General features: G+C 44.9%; 1 long non-coding RNA gene and 1 other non-coding gene across 12 annotated transcripts in view; one reads left to right on the plus strand and one right to left on the minus strand.

The window, feature by feature from the left end:
• The window catches only part of LOC132346534 (uncharacterized), a 268,491-nt gene that overhangs the window by 89,293 nt on the left and 160,800 nt on the right, over positions 1-18,398 (plus strand). The window lies entirely within an intron of this gene.
• Positions 9,732-9,804, minus strand: TRNAG-UCC (transfer RNA glycine (anticodon UCC)). Its single transcript has one exon. It is a non-coding gene; the product is annotated as a tRNA-Gly (tRNA).

The following is an 18,398-nucleotide window of genomic DNA, read 5'->3' on the forward strand; positions in this document are numbered from 1 at the left end:
GTAATACATATAATTTATTGTATAAAATTTATACCATATGTATAATGACATTGACATTCTATGTATATTCAAGCAACTTAGCATGGACACAATACATAAATTTATACATTAAATACATATAAACTGAAATATGAGGTTTCCCTGATAGCTCAGTTGGTAAAGAATCTACCTGCAATGCAGGAGACCCGATTCAATTCCTGGGTTGGGAAGATCCTCTGGAGAAGGGAAAGGCTACCCACTCCAATATTCTGGCCTGGAGAATTCCAGGGACTGTATAGTCCATAGAGTCAGAGTTGAGCACGACTGAGCGACTTTCACTTTCAAAGTTAAATATAAAATTTTTATATATATATATATATATAAACATACACACACACACACACACACACACACGTGTGTGTGTGTGCTGTGCTTAGTTCGCTCAGTTGGGTTGCCTTGCCTTCCTCCAGGGGATCTTTCCAACCCAGGGATTGAACCCAGGTCTTCCGAATTGCAGGCAGATTCTTTACTGTCTGAGCCAGTAGGAAAGCCATATATATAAGAAAATATCCTTTCTCTAGAGGTAAAACTGCACAGGGCTTCTATTTGAATTCCAAAGGGAGAGCAGCTTGCTTTGAGCCAGGACAGCTCAATGAAGCTTAGTGCGGTACGTCTTATTACCGGGGCTACACCGTAGTGTAAAGGGACCCTGGAATCTAGATTTGGAGTCCTTGAGGTTTCCAGCCACTGTTTCCTCTTCTTTCTTCCCTAAGGCTGCTTCTCCATGGGCCACTCCTCACACTTTAATCTTCTAGAAATGCACAAATAACTCAATTGCATGTCAGAAGGGCAAAAAAAAAAAAAATTAACTTTCGTTTTTTTAAATATCTAAGTTCATCTTGAACTCCAAGCCCTTTTCCTACTGGTAGCAACCTAATATTTCATTTGACTACCTGAAGAGTCCTCAGTTAGTAAAAGCGAACTGTAAAACTTAGACAGTGAGATCTAAGGTTTTGACACTGCCCAGGGTTTCTTTTCCACTTTTCCTTTTCCAAGACACAATCCGGGTGCCAGAGTGGACCTGTGTGCCCTGTCACACTCAGAAGTCTTTGTCTGCCCCAAGACTGCAAAGATCTTCCACGGGTTTCATAGCTTCAGGATTTTACTTTTAAGGTATAAATGGTAAAGCCTAAATATGTGTTGCTTAATTTTTATTTGAATATTTTTCTAGATACTTGTTGATAAGGTCTAATTCCAATTGGTCAGAGATTCATGCTGTATGATATCATGGCAAAAGCAGTTACTGGCTATCTCTAAAATAAATTGCAGAAGGACAAAATGGTAGTCTTTTATTTTGCTCACATATTTACCATTTTTGGTATCTTTTCCTCATGTTGAAAACCCAGGTTTCCTCCTGGTGTCATTTCTCATCAATCTGAATAACTTCCTTTCACATTTCCTGATGAAGAAGTCGCTCAGCTTCAGCTAGCTAAAAATGTCTGTTTCCTGAATTTTTTGAAGAATGTATCTTACTGGATGTAGTACTTTAGTGCCAATCATTTCATTATCTTATCATCCCATGATCTCTTGCTTCTTTGCTTCTGATAAAACCTCAGATGTGATTCCTGTCATTGGTCTTTTGTATCTGTGTCATTTTCTTCTCTGGCTGGTTAAGACTTTTTATTTTTCAGCAATGTGACTATGACATACCTTTCTGTGGTGAGTGTGTATGTTTATCTTCCCTGGAGTTTATTAAGATTCTTGAGTTTAGAAGTTAGTGTTTTCCATCAGGTTTAGGACATTTTCAGCCATATTTTTCAAATGCTTTTCCTGCTCATTTTCCCTCTCTTCCTCTCTGAGATTCCAATTACACTTATATTAGAATGCTTGATATTGTACCAAATGTTACTGAAGCTCTTTCATTTTAAAAACTTTGTTTCGTTTTGTGTTTTTAAGACTGGCTTATTTGAGTAAAGATATCATCAATTAAACCATGAGAGAATGCTTTTTGACCACACACTTCTATTTCATAGCCATGCCGTGCAGCATGTGGGATCTTAGTTCCCCAACCAGGGATTGAACCCGTGACCCCTGTCTTAGGAGTTCAGTGTCTTAAACACGGGACTGCCAGGGGAGTGCTCAATTTCTTTCTAAAAGAGCTCTTTTTGCTTTAGATTTATCATAGATCACATTGCTCGGTTCCTATGCCTTTATACACTGAATGGCATAATCTTTTTGAAGGCAGCTTAAAAAAAGATTGGCTTATTTGTATCGGCCTGTCTTCTAGATTTTTCTGTTAGAGGTATCCACCGAATTTTTCAGTTGTGAGCCTTGTCAGTTCTGGAACTTCCATCTGACTCTTTTTAAAGCATTGTTTCCATGGCTCTGCTGAGATTCTCTACCTGTTTATGGCAGCGTTGTTGTCATTCAGTCACTAAGTTATGTCTGACTCTGTGACCCCACTGACTGTAGCCCGCCAGGCTCCCCTGTCTATGGGATTTCCCAGGCAAGAATACTGAAGTGGGTTGTCATTTCCTTCTTCAGGGGTTCTTCCCAACCCAGGGATCGAACCTGAGTCTCCTGCATTGACAATTTTTTTTTTTTTTTAAGCACTGAGCCACCTGGGAAGCCCATCATGGCAGTGTTTTCCTTTAATTCCTCAAATATATTTAGAATAGCTACTATAAATTTCTTATCTGCTGATTCCAACATCTAGGTTTCCTTAGAGTTCTGTTTCTATTGCTTGATTTTTTTTCTTGAGTATGTGTCACATTTTTCTGTTTCTTTGCATATCCAGAAATTTTTTATTGTATTTTTTTGTGAACGGTGGGTTTAGAGATTCTGTATCTTTTGTCTGTCTTTGACGATAGCAGGCAGGAAATTATGGCATATCAACTTGAAGTTATGGAAGCTTGATTTTGACTTTTTTTTTAATTGAAGGATAACTGCTTTACAGTATTGTGTTGGTTGATTTTTACTCTTTAAAATGGGTCTGTTTTGGATAGTTTGCTTAATATGAGGGAAATATCTTCTGTCTTGGGACATAATCTTTGATTGTCTCCCCTCCTTTTTCTCTGGATATCAATAAAATGTTCAAGGTGTTTATGAAATCTCTCCTGGAAAAGTTGGCAAGATTCAAACTCCACATTCTTGTCTCTCTCAGCATTTGAAATCTCTGTTCAGTTTTTAAAATTTTTAGCTTCTTTCAGGATCTAGCTCTTTGATTTTCGGCCACTCTGACAGCCCTGAACTCTGTCCTCTGACACTTCAAACAGTTAAGATTGCAGCTTTCTGTCTGGCAGGCTGAGGACTGCCCTCATCAGAAAACTGTCTAAACATAGGTCTCATCCTGTGTGGTTCCTTTTTTCAAAGGTCAAAGTCCCCTTTGGTTTCTGCCTGCTTCTGGTTGCTCTCCAACACATTCACAGCTTTCCTTTCTAAAATCTTTTGTTTCGAGTTGTTACTTGTTATCTTCAGGAGGTTTGGTCTAGTAGGCAGGAGCTACTCCATCCACCATTATGATGGATAATATAACTAGATGGATGATATAATGGAACTAGAACTTCTTCTATACCCATTTAAGGATTTTAACATTTATTGCAAAATTGGACTTCACAAATATTGTACCAAATTATATTCTTACTGGTAGTGGATGAGAGTTCTTAATATCCATCCTCCCCCTTGGCATCCAGAAAATCTGAAACTAAATATCATGGAATGTTAGAATCTTAGAGACCACCAGATACAGTAATTCCAAGTTCAAGGTCCCTGGATTTCAAAAGGATTCCGGAAGATAGTATACAGCTGAAGGACAATTTTTGTAAGTTACAAACACTGTTTCCAAATATGAAATATATAGTTAATCCATTTTGAGTGACATTACTTTTGGTTAACTTTTCCCTGGTGGCTCAGACAGCAAAGAGTCTGCCTGCAATGCAGGAGACCCAGGCTTGATCCCTGGGTCGGGAAGATCCCCTTGGAGAAGGGAATGGCTACCCAGTATTCTTGCCTGGGAAATCCCATGGACAGAGGAGCCTGGCGGGCTATCGTCCATGGGATCTCAGAGTAGGACACGACTGAGCAACTAACACTTTTTGTTAAAATGACATCCTATTTTTCATGGAAACATTGATTTCTTTTGATAACTTTCTGCAGAAGTAATCAACCAGGACTTCTGCTTGGTAGTTTAGTTATGTTTTTGGCCAACTCAAACAGGCACAATGCATTATTACTGATAAGTGAAGTGTGCCTTTTATGAAATAGGAACCTTGAGGAGAAAGCGAATCAAAGGGATTGCTGGCGGCTCTGGACCCTTTGAGCAGTGATGGGCATTACCTGCCAATGAATTTAGACTTCATCTTTGAGTGTCTCTTTATCTGGATAACTTTGTTGGCTATGGCTTAAGTATCTTTATTTACTTAGGCCCAAAGAGATCAAGGGCTTCCATGGTGGCTCAGCAGTAAAGAATCTGCTTGCCATGCAAGAGATGCAAGTTCGGTCCTGGGGTCAGGAAGATCCCCTGGAGAAGGGAATGGCAACCCATTCCAGTGCGCTTGCCTGGGAAATCCCATGGATGGAGGAGCCTGGTGGGCTGCATTTCATGGGGTCACAAAGAGTTGGACACGACTTAGGGACTAAACAACAGCAACAACACGAAGAGATCAAAGAGCTTGCCTGAGTTCCACAGAATTACTCCCACTGTGGGTGCAGAGATCAAAACCCAACATCAGACTTTGTGCTTATCACTGACATGCATCTTAACTGTGAAGGAGTAAGTGTTCTATCTACTGTGGTTCAGAAAGAAAAACAGAAAACAGTGAACTGGGAGAAGAGCTTGTCCTGGGAGCATTTTCGCGGTAGGATGGGCAGCCGTGTTCTTTGAAGTGCCCAAGATTCCCTTGTCACTAACTTTCAGAAGCAAGAAAATGTCTCTGGCGTCCAGGTGAACAGATTTCTGCAGACCCATTGTATCTTACTAGGTTTTCTTTTTTTTTTTTTCTCCCTGCAATGTTCATTTCTTACATTTTTACACTGGATTTGGTTTCGTGAGTGTGGATTCACTTCAGTCTTGTTTCCTAGATTTCTAAAGGCAGACACTTCCCATCTTTCGTAATCACCGGAAATGACTGGAGTCATGTAAACACTTAGCTTGTTTTTCCTTTTGTCATTCCTCCAACATCCAGGCAACTGGAACATATTCCTTAGTATGTATTTTCTGCAGCTAAACTTAGGTCTATTTCAGCACTTGCTTTTTTCCAGGAAAATCAGTGTCCCTATTGGAGGCAGCAATCATGAAGCCACAGAGACTTTGTCAAAGTCTTATGGATTTAAAAGGACTTAGATGAACTTAAAAAAAAAAAAGTTCAGTTTGCTCTTTTTAAAACTTTTGTTTGTTTGTTTAACTTGTTTTTGGCCGCACTGGCTGGGTCTTGTCTCTAGTTACGGGAGCGAGGGCTGCCCTCTGGTTGCCTGTGCCGGTTCCCGCTGCGGTGGCTTCTCTAGTGGTGGCGCTCAGGCTCGAGGGCCTGCAGCTTCCGTAGCTGTGGCTCCCAGGCTCTAAGCACAGGCTCAGTAGTGGTGGCGCATGGCCGTAGCTGCTCTGTGGCATCTTCCTGGACCAGAGATCAGAAAACCGGTGTCCCTTGCATTGCAAGGCAGATTTGTAACCACTGGACCACAAGGGAAGCTGGAGTTCAGTCCTCTTTGATGAAAGGTCCAGGACACCAGCAAAGAGAGGCCTGGGAGCCTGTCTCCTCTCCACCTTGAACCTGGTGAACTCAGTCAAATCATTCCCTTTCAGTCTGGGACCTGGCTTGTCTATCCAGAGAACAAGGCTGGAGGCAGACCAGGCCGGCGGCCTCTCCAGTTGTGGGATGCCAGGCCTGAGGGTGGGGCATTCACAGGTAAGATGGGAAAGGGGTCTGTTCCCCATCCAGGCCCTGCAGTCCTCTGAGCCAGGTAGACGATTCCCGCTGGGGCTTCAGATCCACTCGGACCGTCTCTTAAGGAATTATATGTGGGGTGAAAACAGGGCCAGGGGACCTCTTAGACTTCAGGCCAGTCCATTTGGATCTGTGAATTGTGTGTTTTTTCCCCCTACTTTCATCTGAGCTCTTCAAATAAAAGGATTTGAGAAGCTGAATGCTTTGGACTGTTGACAGAAATAATCGATAAACAATCTGTAATCAGAATCAAAAACAGTTTTATTTGAGCCAAACTGAGGACTGTTATAGCCCAGAAGACAACCTCTCAGAGGATCTGCTTGGGAGAAGAATGGTTTTCAGCAGTTTAATATGTTGTCATAACAAAGAACATTAAACGAGTCATGGATACAGTCTGTCAAGGTTTTAAAAAAATAGATCAACATGTATAAAGTGAGTCAATATGGCCTTGGCACCTGGGATGAGAGTCATATCATCCAAGGAGGACAAGCATGGGCATTGCAGGAAGAGCATTTGATCTTTATTTTTAACATAGACATCCTTTACTTCTGGCCAATGAACCTTTTTCTTTTATAATTAAAGTATATATACAATGTATGTTTGATACGCCACAAACAGGCTATGATAGCATGAAATTCAGGTTAACTCATGTATAAGGCAGAATGACTTCCCCATGCTTCAATATGTGAAAATTTCTTTTATCAGGACACATATGAAAATATGTGTGGGCCCTGAAGCCAGAATACTTGACTTAATCCCAGCTGCAACACATACTGGCTGTGTGATCTTGGGTAATTGCTTGTCTGGTCCTCAGTTTCCCCATCTGTAAAATATGACAATAATAGTACCTATCTCATCATTATTAGGATTGTATTAGCTATTATGTATGACAAATTCTCCCCCCCACCCCTGGCATAGAGGATCTTAGTTCCCTGACTGGGGAGCAAACCCATGCCCGCTGCAGTGGAAGTGCAAAGTCTTCACCACTGGACCATCAGGGGAGTGCCAGCTGTTATGTAAGAAATTCTTAAACGGGACCTGCCATGTTGAAGGAAATGGCAACCCACTCCAGTATTGTTTCTGGGAAAATCCCATGGATAGAGGAATCTGCTGGGCTACAGCCTGCGGGGTCACAAAGAGTCAGACATGACCGAGCAACTGAGCACATATGCACATTTACAATTGATATAGAAAGTACTATATAAATGTGAGCCATCATCGTTTTTACAATTATTATTTTGCTTCCTTTCTCTGTGTTTATTATACATTTCTAATTGCTAAAAGGGGTCCCAATTTTCCATTTATTAAGATGAAAGGAAAGCCTAGCTACCCCCTGCCCCCTTGGCCCTGGCCTGTACATGCTGTTCATCCAGGCTTTTCTTGCTGGAGCCAAAGACACACAATTCTTGTCCGCATGCCCAGGTAGGGGTGTTGAGACACAGAGCAGATGGACCTCCTAGACTGTGGTTTGGGTCCCTGTACTGTCTTTGAACGTCTTTTCTTGGTCTCTCAACTGTCTTTTCAACTCTATAATTTTTTTCATCCTCATTAACGAGGGTAGTCTTTTGTCATAATTATTTTTTGAAAGTTAATATATACACATTGTAAAAATCCTCAAGCACCAAAAGCCCCCTAACTCTGATCCGAAGGTTGATTTTCTTCTCCCGTTACCAGTTTCCTACATATCCTTCCAGGCTGGTTCTAGGACAGCATTCATCTGTCGTGTCTTCCCTGCTTACTGATCAGCACCATTGGTGCAGCTCTGTAAATGCGTGTGGGTGTACAGACTCGAGTGAGGTTGGCCTCTGGGCTCACCTGCTCAGCTCCCCACAGCCACAGCCATCTGTTTGCACCTGCAGGTCATCAAGGTTTTGGACCTCAGGGCAGGGCCTGTCTTAGTGCAGAGGAGTTCAAGAGCCAGTTTAGTAAGTTGAATGTCATCTAGGTCATTGGCTGGCCTTGCAGCCAAGTTCTAAAATCCACCCTCTGCCTTTGGTCTGGTTCCTGAACCCCTCTAGCCTCTTCCCTTGAGCTTGGCTCTTTGACATGAGAGTTTGCTCAGGAGCTCACCCTGTCCCCTCCAGTCCTGCCCAGAAGCCCACACAAGAGACCAAGGCTGACCCATTGCAGCCGCAGCCCATTCCTCATGTCTGGTCGCCCTGGTCTGTCTGGGCCACTGGGCTCTCTCTGCCAGGACCCTTGCTGGGACCTACTGACACTCTCCCTGTCCTGCACTGCCTCTGATTCTGTGGTCTCCACACTCTATGGGAAGACTCCCTCTCCCTGGCTTATTCTAATCCCAAGCACCTTAGGATTCAAGACGTACCCATGTGACTGAGAGATTCACTTAACCTCTTATGAGCCTCAGTTTCTTTATCTGTAAAATGGGCCTGATAATCCCTGCATAATCCACAGAGTTGGTTAAGAGCCTAGTATTAAATCCTGCCCTGTAGATAGAAGTCCCTTTGGCTTCCTTCCACCCACCTCAGTGGAGATATCGAATTTCCAGGTCCTATCAGCTTCCTCTCCAAAGAGCCCTGGCTGCTCCCTGGCTGCACCAAGCTCCAAGCTTCCACTTTAACTTAAGGCTTGAAACCAATGAATCTCAATTGACTTAGCTTTCATTCTTCCCAGATTGGTCATCAGAACAGTTCCAGGAGATCATCTCTAAGGTTCTTGAAGGGTGATTAGCAATGACGTCATAATAAAAATGATGGTCAGTATTCATTGAGCAGTAACTGTATGCCAGGTATCCTGCCAGGAGCCATACATGAATGACCTCATGAATCCTTTGTGACCAGCCATGGAGGCAACCTCACTGCCGTTGACTCATGACTGAGATGCCCGGACAGAGGCTCAGAGTCTGGAAGTGATCTGATAAGGTGGGAGAGGGGCATTTAACCTGTGGGAAGACTCGAAGATCAGCCAATTTATTCAGAGCTTGCTAGAGAAAGGGAGTCAGCCACCATCACTTGCATGTAGCAGAGACTCAAAGGCAAGCGGATGGGAAAGCTTTATAGTGAGGGAGGGGTAAGAAGGGATCAGAGGCTGTCGGCACAGTGGATCTGGAGGCTGTTGGCACAGTGGGTCTGGAGGCTATTGGCACAGTGGATCTGGAGGCTGTTGGCACAGTGGGTCTGGAGGCTGCCGGCACAGTGGATCTGGAGGCTGTTGGCACAGTGGATCTGGAGGCTGTTGGCACAGTAGATCTGGAGGCTGTTGGCACAGTGGGTCTGGAGGCTGTTGGCACAGTGGATCTGGAGGCTGTTGGCACAGTGGGTCTGGAGGCTGTTGGCACAGTAGATCTGGAGGCTGTTGGCACAGTGGATCTGGAGGCTGTTGGCACAGTGGGTCTGGAGGCTGTTGGCACAGTGGGTCTGGAGGCTGTTGGCACAGTGGGTCTGGAGGCTGTTGGCACAGTGGATCTGGAGGCTGTTGGCATACTGGATCCGGAGGCAGGCTACATAGGACCGGACATCCTGTGTAATTGATTAGGGCTTTTATCTGGCTTTCTCGTGTTGGTCCTAAGTTGGATGTGGGGACAAAAATTAGAGAAGCTGTCAGTGATTCATCAAGTCCTGGCCATTTTGATGGTTACAGCAATGACTGTTTATCTTCCTGGATTGTCAAGCAAAACAGCAATCTGGGTTCCTGTGAGTCTGACTTAGAGCAGGCTGGTTTCCTGGGCTGTTGGCTGTGAATAAGGGCTTGGTTTCCTGAGCAGGTTGCTATAGGTTATGGGGCAGAATTCTGCTTTTATTTAATTAAAAAAATTTTTTTTGGCTATGCCCACAGCATGCAGGATCTTAGTTCCCCAACCAGGGATCGAACCTGTGCCCCCTGCAGTGGAAGCACAGAGTCCTAACCACTGGACCACCAGGGAAATCCCAGAGTTCTGTTTTTATATTTGGCCTGGTCATTGTCCATTTGTATATTCAGTCTCTCAAACCTGAGGAAGTCTAACTCCATATTCTTGGAATCTGGAAAATTCCATGAGGGCTAATTCAAGAGCATCTCAGAAGAGTCCTAGATTCTGAACCTACGAAGGTTTAATCTGCTTCGGGCTGCTGACCTCTGTGGCTCCCAGGTGGGCGTGTTTCTACCGTTTCAGAGGTCTAATGCCTCAGTGGCCCCCAACTGCGGCAGCTGCAGTGTTTCTCGGGGGTCCGAGCCCCTGTCCAGCTAGAGGCCAGGCACACAGCTGCACCCTGAGCAGACCCCAAGCTCCTTCCCCCACGCTAGGGTCTGCAGAGATCAGCACTCCAGACTGGCCGGCTCGACTCAGCTAAGGCTGCCAAGACAAGTTTCTGCTGGGCACATTTTCTGTGTGGTGTGTTTTTCTTTCTTTGGTAGCTCATAAAATTCCCCTGCCTGCCCTGGGCCTCTCGGTCTTTAATCTTCAACCTCTCTTGGAGCTGTCCCTATTTCTTTTTAATTGTGCCTCTTTTTTTTTTTTTTTTTTCTAAATGGAAGTTTCCTATTGACTTTTTATGACAATATAGAGACGTGGATGGACTCCAACAAAAATGAGATCTTTATGGAATAGTCATCTGTCTCCTGGAGCCTCCTGACAAATGTTCCTCCTTGGATACCCAGACATCTGTACATATTGGTGGGGAGCAGGGGGCCGTGGGGAGTCGCTCTGGTCTTGGCTGAAGTATCATGACCACGGAGGGAGTGGTGTGCAGCTCAGCCAGCGGGAGAAGGGGAGGGGACGTGAGGGTGACATGAGATATGGAGCAGGAAAAATAAATCTTCCCCAGGTACAATCCCTTTGCCTTAGTGGCAGCTGAATTGGCAGCGCTCCCTAATCCCAAACAACCTGGCTACCTGACTGCACATGCGACCCATGCGGGGGTGACGTGTTCAGTGCCCCCTTACTCAGCATCTCTTGCCTTGGGCCCCCCAGCCTGGCCTGAAAAGTCTTTGTCTTTGGGCCCTAACACCAGACATGACTGTCTGGGGTCGTGGGCTCGTTTCCCTTGGGCAAGCTTCCCAGAGTGTGGTCTGGGAATGGCTTGGGATCCACTGATGGTTCTCCAGGGATCAGGAGCCTATGCAGGCATGAGTTACTTGTGCCAGGAGGGGAGGAACAGTTCTCCACTTACAAATCAGTATTAGAAACCACCCACACCACATGCCTGGCCCACATCTGGGCACTAGGTCCAAAGGGTCACGGTCCCTCGTCCCACAGAGCTGATGTTCTTGAAGGAGGAAACAGGCAAAAATTAGAAGCCCCCCTCCCCCTGCCAAAAATCAAGTAAATATGTAAATGATGTGACATTTTCAGATTGTGGGGAGTGCGTGGGACAAACAGAGAGGGGAGAGAAGGCTGCTGCGGGGGAGGGAGGGCATCTGTTTTAGACAAAGGTCAGGGAAGCCTGCCTGCTGACACTGGAGATAAGCTCAGGTCAAGGAAAGAGCAGTTCAAGCAGAGAGTCAGCAAGTGCAAAGGCCCTGAGGCACTCGTGGATTTGAAAGCCAGAGAGAAAGTGAGGGTGGCTGGAATGATGTGAGCCCCCAGAGGAGCAGAGGGAGAGGAGGCTGTGTCAGGTCTCGGGCTTTGTGAACAAGCCTTCCTGATGAGCAGCTCTTGTTTCAAGTACAGCATGAGCCACTGTGTGGATTTAGGGAGTGGAAGCCTGACACAACCTGATTTTCATTTTATTTATTAATTTATTTTTTTAAATTGGAGTATAATTGCTTTCTTGGGCAAACGCTGGGAGATGGCGAGGGACGGGGAAGCCTGGCATGCTGCAGTCCATGCGGTCGTGAAGAGTCAGACACAACTTGGTGACTGAACAGCAACATAATTACTTGATAATGTGATAGTGTCTGCTGTACAATGAAGTGCATCCACTATAAATACACATATATCCTCTCCCTCTTGAGCCTTCCACCCCACCACCCCCTTCCCCAGGTCATCACAGAGCCCCAGGCTGAACTCCTTGTGGTACACAGCAGCTTCCCACAGCTAGCTACTGTACCACCCACGTCACAGGGTCAGTCACTCAGTCATAGCCGGCTTCTGCAACTCCGTGGACTGTAGCCCGCCAGGCTCCTCTGTCCAAGGGGTTCTCCAGGCAAGAACACTGGAGAGGGCTGCCATTTCCTTCTCCATCTTACACTTGGTCATGTATATATGTCAGCACTTCTCTCCCAATTCATCCCACCTTCCCTGCCCTCTCTGTGTCCACACGTCTTTTCTCTGTCTGCATCTGTATTCCTGCACTGCAAATGAGTTCATCAGTGCTATTTTTCTAGCCATAAAAAGAAACAAAAGGGGGTCATTTGTAGAGACGTGGATCAGACATGACTTAGCGACAGAGCATGCATGGATGAACCTAGAGCCTGTCATAGAGAGTGAAGTAAGTCAGAAAGAGAAAAACAAATATCGTATATTAACCCATATATATATACATATATACATACATACATATATATATATGGAACCTAGAAAAATGATTTTCATTTTAGAGATGCTATTCTGACTGCTGGGTCTCTAGAATGGACTGTAAAATTGTATTAAAATCAAGCTGCAAAGGTTTTGGAGCTTTGAGAAGGCAGCACAAGGCTTCTACTCAAGGGGTTTGGGGAGGAGGGAGGTGTCAGGGTGGCTGTTTCTTTAGGTGGTTTGGGTCTAGAACTGCTTCCTTAAACTTCAGGGCCTCCCATGAAGCTAGTCCCTAGCCTGAGTTTTGAGGACAACTGAGAAGTTATGTTGGGGATAACTGATAGTTATGTTTGCCTCCCTGCCAAGGACAGGCTTTCAGGAGAGGACAAAGCACTGTAGCCTCACACGGGAATTTTGTCAAGGAATGGGATCTACTCCATGAGTGCCAGCTATCTACCCAGTAGGAGGAACGGTCATATACATCTTAGTAAGGGAGGAACATGTTTTAGCATCTATGTGGCAGGCTCTATCCCATATCTTATAACTGCCACCACTGCCCGGAAAAGTACTGTTAAATATGAGATCTGGGACATCCTTGGTGGTAGAGCGGATAAGAATCCACCTTCCAGTGCGGGCGACACGAGTTTGGTCCCTGGTCTGGGAAGATTCCACCTGCCGCAGACCGACTAAGCTTGTACACCGCAACTGCTGAGCCCACGCGCCCTAGAGCTGTGCTCTGCAATGAGAAGTCACCGTAAGGAGAAGCCAGCCAACGGAGAGTAGCTCTGCCTCACCGCAACTGGAGAAAGCCCCTGCAAAGCAGTGAAGGCCCAGCACAACCACCACAGAAACGATGAAACCTGGAACCAGAGAGCTTAAGTGACTTGCCGAAGGTCACACAACACTAAAAGGCAGAACTGAGGCTGCGAGTGGCCTTGGAGAGCATCCACGTGCTGAGGGCTCAGTGGGCCCCCTCCCATAAATACTGTCATGGTTCCTCAGGGAGAAGGAGGATCGTGCCTGGGAGAAGCTGCGGCACGCTTGGGAGACCCTTGTGTCTTCCTGCCATGGGCCTAAGAACACAGAGTCTGCCTGAAGCCTGCAAGCTTTCAGGAAACATGCTTGACACTGGCCCAGAGAATTAGCTTCAAAGTCTAAGAAGAAAGCTGCAAAGTCATAGCTAGGAATTTAGATCAACAGAGAATAAGAAAAGTGAAAGATGTTCTTTTAGCTCCATTTCTTCCTCCTTCTACTCTCGTCTCTGCCTTTTGCAGCTCCAAGTGTCTGACCTCCATCACTTTCCTTCTGCCTGAAAAACCCCCTTTAGCATCCCCTGCAGGGTACATCTCCGGGCAATGAACGCCCTCTGTTTTTGTTTGCCTGAGAAAAATCTTTCTTTATCCTTCACTTTTTTTTTCCCAATTAAAGTTTCATTGTGAGGTAGTTGGAAACTCATATGTGTTGTAGGAAATAAATCAGAGAAATCCTGTGTACCCTTAATGCCGCTTCCCCAAAAGTAACATCTTGCCGACCCATAGTAAGATATCACGGCCAGAATACTGACATCGCTGCACTTTTATGTATATTCATTGGTGTGTGTGTGCACACACAGGTGCACATGCATGCAGTTTGTTCAGTTATATCCCATGAGTGCATTTGTGTATCCATCACCACAGTCAAGGTATGTTTTATTTCCTTCACCAGAAGGATCTCTCAGTCTGCCCTTTTATAACCCACTCCCTCCTCTCCCTCAACCCTGGCAACCAGTGGTCTGTTCCCTTTTTATAATTTTACCATTTCAAGAATATTTTATAAATGGGGTCGTGGTCCATATGTCTTTTTTGCTCAGCGTAACTCTCTGGAAATTCATCCACGTTGTTGGGTGTATGGATACCCAACCTCCCTCTGGATTGCTGAGGGCTATTCCATGATAGATGTACCATGATTTGTAGTGTTTAACCACTCATCACCAAAGGACATCAAAGGCTGTTTCTCGTTTGGGGGCAGGGAGATCAGGGAGAAATGGTCCAAGAGAGGATGGAGAAAAGAGTCCCCACCAAACCAACCAACCAACCAACCAAATGAGCTAGAGAGAGAATAAGCAAGCCTGTGCAGTGAGTGAGGATGGGGAGTGCAGTGGCTGGGGGGAGGCGGAAGTGGCTGCTCCAGGAGGGCCCATCCGGGATGAAGAGAGAATTACAGAGTGGAAAGTCGTAAAATAAATTCTCATGCCTCTGCAGGTTCCTTATTTTCAGTAAAACCCGTATTCTCATACAAGAATTTGCATAGCAGACGTTTCTCCTCTTGGGAAGAGATAGCCCAAGTCAGTGCAGATCACCTGCAGCTCCCAGCCCTGCATGCACACACGGCCTCATTTGCTAATGTGCACACGCTTTTGCACACATGCACACAAGTCCAGGGCTTTCCTGGACTTTCTTGTTGCTCAGTGGTAAAGAATCCACCTGCCAATGCAGGAGACACAGGAGACTTGGGTTCGATCCCTGGGTTGGGAAGACCCTCTGGAGGTGGAAATGGCAACCCACTCCAGTGTTCTTGCCTGGAAAGTCCCATGGACAGAGGAGCCTTGAGGGCTGCAGTCCATGGAGTTGCAGAGTCGGGACACGGCTGAGCAGCTGAACAGCAGTGAGGCCAGCGCCAGTGCCGCCATGCTGTAAGGGGCTCCGCCTCCTCCTTTCTTGAGACAGGTGTTCTTGCGACATCAGAGCATGGTCTCTTCATATATTAATAGCTTCTGATCACCAGCCCCCTTGCCCGCTGATGCCTCTTAGGGTTTGGGGGATGAGGGAGTAAGAGTCGTTTATTCTTGGCATCCTGATTAGAACTTGGCATTTAGTGCCTGCTAGAAATAATCCATGGAGCATGGAGTTTTAGAATTACATCTTTTGTGGAATGTCACAGGACTCTAGTCACCCCAAAACATTTTTGTCTGTGGGAAAATATACCTTGAGTTCCATCTTGCCAGTGAAGTTTTATGGGTTTGAGTGTTGTGTAAACTCTTCATATTATCCAGCAATATGTGTTTATTGTAAAAAAAAAAAAAATCAAGGATAAAGAAGAAAATAAATATAACCCATGGTTTTTTATTGCATTTTTTTCTTACAAAAACATAATATTGCACATACTATATCATATCTGGCCTTAGTTGGTAACTATATAATGCAGAATTGTAAAATTGGCCCCCCAAGATTCTATGCCTAAACCCCAGAACTATGAATACCATGAGCTACCATGCCCATGAAAAGATTACCTTACTTGGCACAAAAGAACTTGGTAGGTTTAATTTAAGGTTATTAGTTAGTTGATTTTAATATAGGCAGGTGATCCTGGATTGTCTAGAAGATTCCAGGGGGAATCCCATGTGCCCTTAAAGGCAAAAGGAGAAGTCAGAGAGACTCAAAGCATAGGAGGGATTTGATGTCCATTGGTGTCTTTGAAGGTGAGGCCACAAGCTAAGGCAACAGGGGAGCCATCTGGGAGCTGAGAAAGACCCTAGTTGGCAGCCAGCAGGGAGATGGAGATCTCAGCTCCAGAGTCACAGAGTACTGAATTCTGCCAACTTTAAAGCGTCTGTAAGCAGATCCTTCCCTTCAACCTCAGGATAAGTGCATAGGCTAGCTGACACCCTGATTTCAGCTTGTGGGACCCCAAGCAGACACACCAGTGAGCCTACCTGGACTCCACACCTACAGAACTGTGAGATAATAAATGGGTGTTGCTTTACACTGCCCAGGTTTGTGATAAATGGTTCAGTTCAGTTCAGTTGCTCAGTCGTGTCTGACTCTTTGCGACCCCATGAATCACAGCACGCCAGGCCTCCCTGTCCATCACCAACTCCCGGAGTTCACTCAAACTCATGTCCGTCGAGTCGCTGATGCCATCCAGCCATCTCATCCTCTGTCGTCCCCTTCTCCTCCTGCCCCCAATCCCATCAGGGTCTTTTCCAATGAGTCAACTCTTCACATGAGGTGGCCAAAGTATTGGAGTTTCAGCTTCAGCATCAGTCCTTCCAATGAACACCCAGGACTGATCTCCTTTAGGATGGAGTAGGTTGGACCTCCTTCTTGCCGTCCAAGGGACTCTCAAGAGTCTTCTCCAACACCACCATTCAAAAGCATCAATTCTTTGGTACTCAGCTTTCTTCACAGTCCAACTCTCACATCCATGCATGACCACTGGAAAAATGAGAGCCTTGACTAGACGGACCTTTATTGGCAAAGTAATATCTCTGCTTTTCAATATGCTATCTAGGTTGGTCATAATTTTCCTTCCAAGGAGTAAGCGTCTTTTAATTTCATGGCTGCAGTCACCATCTGCAGTGATTTATGCAGCATTAAAATCCAATCCTGTCATAGACCACAAGTGTTTTTTCCATGCCAGTGAGCTTATTTGACATGTTTTGGTGGCTGGAGAGTATTCTGTTGCATGGATGTCCCATACTTTGGGAAGTGTCCTTTAATGATGGACACTAAATCATCTTTGATTTAACACATGCATTTGCAGAGGGCACTCCCGAACCGAGACCTCACATATCTTACTCTTACTTACCAGGGCAGAGGTTTCTGAGAAATACCCTCTGCATCCGTGGGCCTCAGCCAGAGCAGACTAGACTCATGATTTCCGATGTGTGCTGGGTCTTGCTGACACTGTACCCTGACTTCAAACAACCTCTCTCCCCATGCCCTGCCTCATCTTAGTAGACACACTTTTCAAAAAGCAGAGCCTCCATACCTCTAATCACAGTGAAATGGAGTAACAGGGACCAGATTTATCCTCTTGCATGAAACAAACAAATATGGCAAAACTATATGAATCTACAAAAACTTACTAGAACTGAGTCCAAAATGGGCAGGATCTAAGATCAATAAGAAAATCACTTGCATTTTTATGTACCAGGAATGGACAATCAGACATTGAAAAATACCACTGATAGTAATCTAAAAAATAGGAAATATTTAAGAATAAATCTGGCAACAGATTTGAAAGTATGCTGAAAACTGGGCTTCCCTGGTAGCTCAGCTGGCAAAGAATCTGCCTGCAATGCAGGAGACCCCAGTTTGATTCCTGGGTCAGAAGTTCCCCTGGAGAATGGATAGGCTACCCATTACAGTGTTATTGGGCTTCCCTGGTGGCTCAGATGATAAAAAATCCGCCTGCAATGCAGGAGACCTGGGCTCAATCCCTGGATTGGGAAGATCCCTGGAGAAAAGAATGGCAACACACACCAGTATTCTTGCCTGGAGAATTCCCATGGACAGAGGAGCCTGGCGGGCTACAGTCCATGATTGCAAAGAGCTGGACTCGACGGAGCAACTGAGCACAGCACATGCTGAAAACTACAAAGTATTGCTGAGAAGAATGAAATAAAACCTAAATACATAGAAAGATATACATGTTCTGGGTCACAACACTCAATATTTTTAAGATGATTTTTCTCTAAGTTGATATATCAATTCAATGCAATCTCGGTCAAAAATCCTCAAAGACTTTGTGTGTGTGTATGTGGGTTTTTTTTTAGAAATTGATAAACTGATCCTCAAATTTAAAAGAAAACATAATACACCTGGGATAGCTAAAGGATTTTTGAAAAAGAAGAACAAATTTGGAGGACTAACACTATCTGATTTTAGATCTTATTGTAAAGTTATAAGAATGAAACAATGTGGTATTGACATGCAGATGGATCAACAGAACAGAATCTGTGTTTTAGAAGTAGATCAGTTGATTTTCAACTAGGATGCAAAGGCAGTTCAGTAGAAAAAAGATACTCTTTAAACAAGTGAAGTGATGCTGGAACAAACGAATATCCACATGCATGAAAGGTTGAACTTTGATGAATATCTCGCACCGTATACAAAAATGAACTCAAAATGAATCATAGGTCAACTTTTAAAACCTACAGCTGGGTGGGATTTGAGAGAATAGCACTGAAACATGTACATTACCCTATGTAAACTAGACGACCAGAGCAAGTTCAATGCATGAAGCAGAGCACCCAAAGCCAAGGCTCTGGCACAACCCAGAGGGATAGGGTGGGGAGGGAGGTGGGAGGGGGTTCAGGATGG

The sequence above is a fragment of the Bos taurus genome, chromosome 11, assembly GCF_002263795.3.
Source record: "Bos taurus isolate L1 Dominette 01449 registration number 42190680 breed Hereford chromosome 11, ARS-UCD2.0, whole genome shotgun sequence".
NCBI classification, from domain to species: Eukaryota; Metazoa; Chordata; class Mammalia; order Artiodactyla; family Bovidae; genus Bos; species Bos taurus.